Source organism: Gobio gobio (assembly GCF_949357685.1).
Source record: "Gobio gobio genome assembly, chromosome: 24".
Lineage (NCBI taxonomy): Eukaryota > Metazoa > Chordata > Actinopteri > Cypriniformes > Gobionidae > Gobio > Gobio gobio.
Window position 1 is genome coordinate 15248367 of NC_137120.1, and position 10459 is coordinate 15258825.

Genomic DNA, 10459 nt, shown 5'->3' on the forward strand with positions numbered 1-10459 from the left:
TTGTTACGTCTGACCCAGGATCTGGGTAACACAAAAACTACCCTAACACTGGGTTGTTACGTCTGAACCAGGATCTGGGTAACAAAAAATCTACCCAAACACTGGGTTGTTACGTCTGACCCAGGATCTGGGTAACACAAAAACTACCCTAACACTGGGTTGTTTTGTCTGACTCAGAATCTAGGTAACACAAAAACTACTCAAACACTGGGTTATTTCTGACCCAAGATCTGGGTAACAAAAAAAACTACCCAAACACTGTGTTGTAACGTCTGACCCAGAATCTGGGTAACACAAAACTACCCAAACACTGTGTTGTGTAACGTCTGACCCAGAATCTGGGTAACACAAAACTACCCAAACACTGTGTTGTAACGTCTGACCCAGAATCTGGGTAACACAAAACTACCCAAACACTGTGTTGTAACGTCTGACCCAGAATCTGGGTAACACAAAAACTACCCTAACACTGGGTTGTTACGTCTGACCCAGGATATGGGTAACACAAAAACTACCCTAACACTGGGTTGTTACGTCTGACCCAGAATCTGGGTAACACAAAACTACCCAAACACTGTTGTAACGTCTGACCCAGAATCTGGGTAACACAAAAACTACCCTAACACTGGGTTGTTACGTCTGACCCAGGATCTGGGTTACACAAAAACAACCTTTATACTGGGTTGTAATGTCTGACCCAGGATCTGGTTAACACAAAAACTACCCTAACACTGGGTTGTTACGTCTGACCCAGGATCTGGGTAACACAAAAACTACCCTAACACTGGGTTGTAATGTCTGACCCAGGATCTGGGTAACACAAAACTACCCAAACACTGTGTGTAACGTCTGACCCAGTATCTGGGTAACACAAAAACTACCCTAACTGGGTTGTTACGTCTGACCCAGGATCTGGGTAACACAAAAACTACCCTAACACTGGGTTGTTACGTCTGAGCCAGGATCTGGGTAACACAAAAACTACCCTAACACTGGGTTGTTACGTCTGACCCAGGATCTGGGTAACACAAAAACTACCCTAACACTGGGTTGTAATGTCTGACCCAGAATCTGGGTAACACAAAACTACCCAAACACTGTGTTGTAAAGTCTGACCCAGAATCTGGGTAACACAAAACTGCCCGAACACTGTGTTGCAACGTCTGACCCAGAATCTGGGTAACACAAAACTACCCAAACACTGTGTGTAACGTCTGACCCAGAATCTGGGTAACACAAAAACTACCCTAACACTGGGTTGTTACGTCTGACCCAGGATCTGGGTAACACAAAAACTACCCTAACACTGGGTTGTTACGTCTGACCCAGGATCTGGGTAACACAAAAACTACCCTAACACTGTGTTGTAACGTCTGACCCAGAATCTGGGTAACACAAAACTACCCTAATACTGTGTTGTAACGTCTGACCCAGAATCTGGGTAACACAAAAACTACCCTAACACTGGTTTGTAACGTCTGACCCAGGATCTGGGTAACACAAAAACTACCCTAACACTGGGTTGTTACGTCTGACCCAGGATCTGGGTAACACAAAAATTACCCTAACACTGGTTTGTAACGTCTGATCCAGGATCTGGGTAACACAAAAACTACCCTAACACTGGGTTGTTACGTCTGACCCAGGATCTGGGAAAACACAAAAACTACCCTAACACTGGGTTGTTACGTCTGACCCAGGATCTGGGTAACACAAAAATTACCCTAACACTGGGTTGTAACATCTGACCCAGGATCTGGGTAACACAAAAACTACCCTAACACTGGGTTGTTACGTCTGACCCAGGATCTGGGTAACACAAAAACTACCCTAACACTGGGTTGTTACGTCGAACCCAGGATCTGGGTAACACAAAAACTACCCTAACACTGGGTTGTAACGTCTGACCCAGAATCTGGGTAACAAAAAATCTACCCAAACACTGGGTTGTTACGTCTGACCCAGGATCTGGGTAACACAAAAACTACCCTAACACTGGGTTGTTACGTCTGAACCAGGATCTGGGTAACAAAAAATCTACCCAAACACTGGGTTGTTACGTCTGACCCAGGATCTGGGTAACACAAAAACTACCCTAACACTGGGTTGTTTTGTCTGACTCAGAATCTAGGTAACACAAAAACTACTCAAACACTGGGTTATTTCTGACCCAAGATCTGGGTAACAAAAAAAACTACCCAAACACTGTGTTGTAACGTCTGACCCAGAATCTGGGTAACACAAAACTACCCAAACACTGTGTTGTGTAACGTCTGACCCAGAATCTGGGTAACACAAAACTACCCAAACACTGTGTTGTAACGTCTGACCCAGAATCTGGGTAACACAAAACTACCCAAACACTGTGTTGTAACGTCTGACCCAGAATCTGGGTAACACAAAAACTACCCTAACACTGGGTTGTTACGTCTGACCCAGGATATGGGTAACACAAAAACTACCCTAACACTGGGTTGTTACGTCTGACCCAGAATCTGGGTAACACAAAACTACCCAAACACTGTTGTAACGTCTGACCCAGAATCTGGGTAACACAAAAACTACCCTAACACTGGGTTGTTACGTCTGACCCAGGATCTGGGTTACACAAAAACAACCTTTATACTGGGTTGTAATGTCTGACCCAGGATCTGGTTAACACAAAAACTACCCTAACACTGGGTTGTTACGTCTGACCCAGGATCTGGGTAACACAAAAACTACCCTAACACTGGGTTGTAATGTCTGACCCAGGATCTGGGTAACACAAAACTACCCAAACACTGTGTGTAACGTCTGACCCAGTATCTGGGTAACACAAAAACTACCCTAACTGGGTTGTTACGTCTGACCCAGGATCTGGGTAACACAAAAACTACCCTAACACTGGGTTGTTACGTCTGAGCCAGGATCTGGGTAACACAAAAACTACCCTAACACTGGGTTGTTACGTCTGACCCAGGATCTGGGTAACACAAAAACAACCCTAACACTGGGTTGTAATGTCTGACCCAGAATCTGGGTAACACAAAACTACCCAAACACTGTGTTGTAAAGTCTGACCCAGAATCTGGGTAACACAAAACTGCCCGAACACTGTGTTGTAACGTCTGACCCAGAATCTGGGTAACACAAAAACTACCCCAACACTAGTTTGTAACGTCTGACACAGGATCTGGGTAACACAAAAACTACCCAAACACTGGGTTGTTACGTCTGACCCAGAATCTGGGTAACACAAAAATTACCCTAACACTGGTTTGTAACGTCTGACCCAGGATCTGGGTAACACAAAAACTACCCTAACACTGGGTTGTTACGTCTGAGCCAGGATCTGGGTAACACAAAAACTACCCTAACACTGGGTTGTTAAGTCTGACCCAGGATCTGGGTAACACAAAAACTACCCTAACACTGGGTTGTAATGTCTGACCCAGGATCTGGGTAACACAAAACTACCCAAACACCGTGTTGTAACGTCAGACCCAGAATCTGGGTAACACAAAACTACTCAAACACTGTGTTGTAACGTCTGACCCAGAATCTGGGTAACACAAAACTACCCAAACACTGTGTTGTAACGTCTGACCCAGAATCTGGGTAACACAAAACTACCCAAACACTGTGTTGTAACGTCTGACCCAGAATCTGGGTAACACAAAAACTACCCTAACACTGGGTTGTTACGTCTGACCCAGGATATGGGTAACACAAAAACTACCCTTGACACTGGGTTGTTACGTCTGACCCAGAATCTGGGTAACACAAAACTACCCAAACACTGTGTTGTAACGTCTGTTCCAGAATCTGGGTAACACAAAACTACCCAAACACTGTTGTAACGTCTGACCCAGAATCTGGGTAACACAAAAACTACCCTAACACTGGGTTGTTACGTCTGACCCAGGATCTGGGTTACACAAAAACAACCTTTATACTGGGTTGTAATGTCTGACCCAGGATCTGGTTAACACAAAAACTACCCTAACACTGGGTTGTTACGTCTGACCCAGGATCTGGGTAACACAAAAACTACCCTAACACTGGGTTGTAATGTCTGACCCAGGATCTGGGTAACACAAAACTACCCAAACACTGTGTGTAACGTCTGACCCAGTATCTGGGTAACACAAAAACTACCCTAACTGGGTTGTTACGTCTGACCCAGGATCTGGGTAACACAAAAACTACCCTAACACTGGGTTGTTACGTCTGAGCCAGGATCTGGGTAACACAAAAACTACCCTAACACTGGGTTGTTACGTCTGACCCAGGATCTGGGTAACACAAAAACTACCCTAACACTGGGTTGTAATGTCTGACCCAGAATCTGGGTAACACAAAACTACCCAAACACTGTGTTGTAAAGTCTGACCCAGAATCTGGGTAACACAAAACTGCCCGAACACTGTGTTGTAACGTCTGACCCAGAATCTGGGTAACACAAAAACTACCCTAACACTGGTTTGTAACGTCTGACACAGGATCTGGGTAACACAAAACCTACCCAAACACTGGGTTGTTACGTCTGACCCAGGATCTGGGTAACACAAAAATTACCCTAACACTGGTTTGTAACGTCTGACCCAGGATCTGGGTAACACAAAACTACCCAAACACTGTGTGTAACGTCTGACCCAGTATCTGGGTAACACAAAAACTACCCTAACTGGGTTGTTACGTCTGACCCAGGATCTGGGTAACACAAAAACTACCCTAACACTGGGTTGTTACGTCTGAGCCAGGATCTGGGTAACACAAAAACTACCCTAACACTGGGTTGTTACGTCTGACCCAGGATCTGGGTAACACAAAAACTACCCTAACACTGGGTTGTAATGTCTGACCCAGAATCTGGGTAACACAAAACTACCCAAACACTGTGTTGTAAAGTCTGACCCAGAATCTGGGTAACACAAAACTGCCCGAACACTGTGTTGCAACGTCTGACCCAGAATCTGGGTAACACAAAACTACCCAAACACTGTGTGTAACGTCTGACCCAGAATCTGGGTAACACAAAAACTACCCTAACACTGGGTTGTTACGTCTGACCCAGGATCTGGGTAACACAAAAACTACCCTAACACTGGGTTGTTACGTCTGACCCAGGATCTGGGTAACACAAAAACTACCCTAACACTGTGTTGTAACGTCTGACCCAGAATCTGGGTAACACAAAACTACCCTAATACTGTGTTGTAACGTCTGACCCAGAATCTGGGTAACACAAAAACTACCCTAACACTGGTTTGTAACGTCTGACCCAGGATCTGGGTAACACAAAAACTACCCTAACACTGGGTTGTTACGTCTGACCCAGGATCTGGGTAACACAAAAATTACCCTAACACTGGTTTGTAACGTCTGATCCAGGATCTGGGTAACACAAAAACTACCCTAACACTGGGTTGTTACGTCTGACCCAGGATCTGGGAAAACACAAAAACTACCCTAACACTGGGTTGTTACGTCTGACCCAGGATCTGGGTAACACAAAAATTACCCTAACACTGGGTTGTAACATCTGACCCAGGATCTGGGTAACACAAAAACTACCCTAACACTGGGTTGTTACGTCTGACCCAGGATCTGGGTAACACAAAAACTACCCTAACACTGGGTTGTTACGTCGAACCCAGGATCTGGGTAACACAAAAACTACCCTAACACTGGGTTGTAACGTCTGACCCAGAATCTGGGTAACAAAAAATCTACCCAAACACTGGGTTGTTACGTCTGACCCAGGATCTGGGTAACACAAAAACTACCCTAACACTGGGTTGTTACGTCTGAACCAGGATCTGGGTAACAAAAAATCTACCCAAACACTGGGTTGTTACGTCTGACCCAGGATCTGGGTAACACAAAAACTACCCTAACACTGGGTTGTTTTGTCTGACTCAGAATCTAGGTAACACAAAAACTACTCAAACACTGGGTTATTTCTGACCCAAGATCTGGGTAACAAAAAAAACTACCCAAACACTGTGTTGTAACGTCTGACCCAGAATCTGGGTAACACAAAACTACCCAAACACTGTGTTGTGTAACGTCTGACCCAGAATCTGGGTAACACAAAACTACCCAAACACTGTGTTGTAACGTCTGACCCAGAATCTGGGTAACACAAAACTACCCAAACACTGTGTTGTAACGTCTGACCCAGAATCTGGGTAACACAAAAACTACCCTAACACTGGGTTGTTACGTCTGACCCAGGATATGGGTAACACAAAAACTACCCTAACACTGGGTTGTTACGTCTGACCCAGAATCTGGGTAACACAAAACTACCCAAACACTGTTGTAACGTCTGACCCAGAATCTGGGTAACACAAAAACTACCCTAACACTGGGTTGTTACGTCTGACCCAGGATCTGGGTTACACAAAAACAACCTTTATACTGGGTTGTAATGTCTGACCCAGGATCTGGTTAACACAAAAACTACCCTAACACTGGGTTGTTACGTCTGACCCAGGATCTGGGTAACACAAAAACTACCCTAACACTGGGTTGTAATGTCTGACCCAGGATCTGGGTAACACAAAACTACCCAAACACTGTGTGTAACGTCTGACCCAGTATCTGGGTAACACAAAAACTACCCTAACTGGGTTGTTACGTCTGACCCAGGATCTGGGTAACACAAAAACTACCCTAACACTGGGTTGTTACGTCTGAGCCAGGATCTGGGTAACACAAAAACTACCCTAACACTGGGTTGTTACGTCTGACCCAGGATCTGGGTAACACAAAAACAACCCTAACACTGGGTTGTAATGTCTGACCCAGAATCTGGGTAACACAAAACTACCCAAACACTGTGTTGTAAAGTCTGACCCAGAATCTGGGTAACACAAAACTGCCCGAACACTGTGTTGTAACGTCTGACCCAGAATCTGGGTAACACAAAAACTACCCCAACACTAGTTTGTAACGTCTGACACAGGATCTGGGTAACACAAAAACTACCCAAACACTGGGTTGTTACGTCTGACCCAGAATCTGGGTAACACAAAAATTACCCTAACACTGGTTTGTGACGTCTGACCCAGGATCTGGGTAACACAAAAACTACCCTAACACTGGGTTGTTACGTCTGAGCCAGGATCTGGGTAACACAAAAACTACCCTAACACTGGGTTGTTAAGTCTGACCCAGGATCTGGGTAACACAAAAACTACCCTAACACTGGGTTGTAATGTCTGACCCAGGATCTGGGTAACACAAAACTACCCAAACACCGTGTTGTAACGTCAGACCCAGAATCTGGGTAACACAAAACTACTCAAACACTGTGTTGTAACGTCTGACCCAGAATCTGGGTAACACAAAACTACCCAAACACTGTGTTGTAACGTCTGACCCAGAATCTGGGTAACACAAAACTACCCAAACACTGTGTTGTAACGTCTGACCCAGAATCTGGGTAACACAAAAACTACCCTAACACTGGGTTGTTACGTCTGACCCAGGATATGGGTAACACAAAAACTACCCTTGACACTGGGTTGTTACGTCTGACCCAGAATCTGGGTAACACAAAACTACCCAAACACTGTGTTGTAACGTCTGTTCCAGAATCTGGGTAACACAAAACTACCCAAACACTGTTGTAACGTCTGACCCAGAATCTGGGTAACACAAAAACTACCCTAACACTGGGTTGTTACGTCTGACCCAGGATCTGGGTTACACAAAAACAACCTTTATACTGGGTTGTAATGTCTGACCCAGGATCTGGTTAACACAAAAACTACCCTAACACTGGGTTGTTACGTCTGACCCAGGATCTGGGTAACACAAAAACTACCCTAACACTGGGTTGTAATGTCTGACCCAGGATCTGGGTAACACAAAACTACCCAAACACTGTGTGTAACGTCTGACCCAGTATCTGGGTAACACAAAAACTACCCTAACTGGGTTGTTACGTCTGACCCAGGATCTGGGTAACACAAAAACTACCCTAACACTGGGTTGTTACGTCTGAGCCAGGATCTGGGTAACACAAAAACTACCCTAACACTGGGTTGTTACGTCTGACCCAGGATCTGGGTAACACAAAAACTACCCTAACACTGGGTTGTAATGTCTGACCCAGAATCTGGGTAACACAAAACTACCCAAACACTGTGTTGTAAAGTCTGACCCAGAATCTGGGTAACACAAAACTGCCCGAACACTGTGTTGTAACGTCTGACCCAGAATCTGGGTAACACAAAAACTACCCTAACACTGGTTTGTAACGTCTGACACAGGATCTGGGTAACACAAAACCTACCCAAACACTGGGTTGTTACGTCTGACCCAGGATCTGGGTAACACAAAAATTACCCTAACACTGGTTTGTAACGTCTGACCCAGGATCTGGGTAACACAAAAACTACCCTAACACTGGGTTGTTACGTCTGAGCCAGGATCTGGGTAACACAAAAACTACCCTAACACTGGGTTGTTAAGTCTGACCCAGGATCTGGGTAACACAAAAACTACCCTAACACTGGGTTGTAATGTCTGACCCAGATTCTGGTTAACACAAAACTACCCAAACACTGTGTTGTAACCTCTGACCCAGAATCTGGGTAAAACAAAACTACCCGAACACTGTGTTGTAACGTCTGACCCAGAATCTGGGTAACACAAAAACTACCCTAACACTGGTTTGAAACGTCTGACACAGGATCTGGGTAACACAAAAACTACCCTAACACTGGGTTGTTATGTCTGACCCAGGATCTGGGTAACACAAAACTTACCCTAACACTGTGTTGTAACGTCTGACCCAGGATCTGGGTAACACAAAAACTACCCTAACACTGGGTTGTTACGTCGGACCCAGGATCTGGGTAACACAAAACTACCCTAACACTGGGTTGTTACGTCTGAACCAGGTTCTGGGTAACAAAAAATCTACCCTAACACTGGGTTGTTACGTCTCACCCAAAATCTTGGAAAACACAAAAACTACCCTAACACTGGGTTGTTACGTCTGACCCAGGATCTGGGTAACACAAAAACTACCCTAACACTGGGTTGTAAAGTCTGACCCAGGATCTGGGTAACACAAAAACTACCCTAACACTGGGTTGTTATGTCTGACCCAGGATCTGGGTAACACAAAAACTACCCTAACACTGGGTTGTTACGTCGGACCCAGAATCTTGGAAAACACAAAAACTACCCTAACACTGGGTTGTTACGTCTGACCCAGGATCTGGGTAACACAAAAACTACCCTAACACTGGGTTGTAACGTCTGACCCAGGATCTGGGTAACACAAAAACTACCCTAACACTGGGTTGTTATGTCTGACCCAGGATCTGGGTAACACAAAAATCTACCCTAACACTGGGTTGTTACGTCTGACCTAGGATCTGGGTAACACAAAAAACAACCTTTATACTGGGTTTTCTAATGTCTGACCCAGGATCTGGGTAAGACAAAAACTACCCAAACACTGTGTTGTAACGTCTGACCCAGAATCTGGGTAACACAAAACTACCCAAACACTGTGTTGTAACGTCTGACCCAGAATCTGGGTAACACAAAACTACCCAAACACTGTGTTGTAACGTCTGACCCAGAATCTGGGTAACACAAAACTACCCAAAAACTGTGTGTAACGTCTGACCCAGAATCTGGGTAACACAAAAACTACCCTAACACTGGGTTGTTACGTCTGACCCAGGATCTGGGTAACACAAAAACTACCCTAACACTGGGTTGTTACGTCTGACCCAGGATCTGGGTAACACAAAAACTACCCTAACACTGTGTTGTAACGTCTGACCCAGAATCTGGGTAACACAAAACTACCCTAATACTGTGTTGTAACGTCTGACCCAGAATCTGGGTAACACAAAAACTACCCTAACACTGGTTTGTAACGTCTGACCCAGGATCTGGGTAACACAAAAACTACCCTAACACTGGGTTGTTACGTCTGACCCAGGATCTGGGTAACACAAAAATTACCCTAACACTGGTTTGTAACGTCTGATCCAGGATCTGGGTTACACAAAAACTACCCTAACACTGGGTTGTTACGTCTGACCCAGGATCTGGGAAAACACAAAAACTACCCTAACACTGGGTTGTTACGTCTGACCCAGGATCTGGGTAACACAAAAACTACCCTAACACTGGGTTGTAACATCTGACCCAGGATCTGGGTCACACAAAAACTACCCTAACACTGGGTTGTTACGTCTGACCCAGGATCTGGGTAACACAAAAACTACCCTAACACTGGGTTGTTACGTCGAACCCAGGATCTGGGTAACACAAAAACTACCCTAACACTGGGTTGTAACGTCTGACCCAGAATCTGGGTAACAAAAAATCTACCCAAACACTGGGTTGTTACATCTGACCCAGGATCTGGGTAACACAAAAACTACCCTAACACTGGGTTGTTACGTCTGAACCAGGATCTGGGTAACAAAAAATC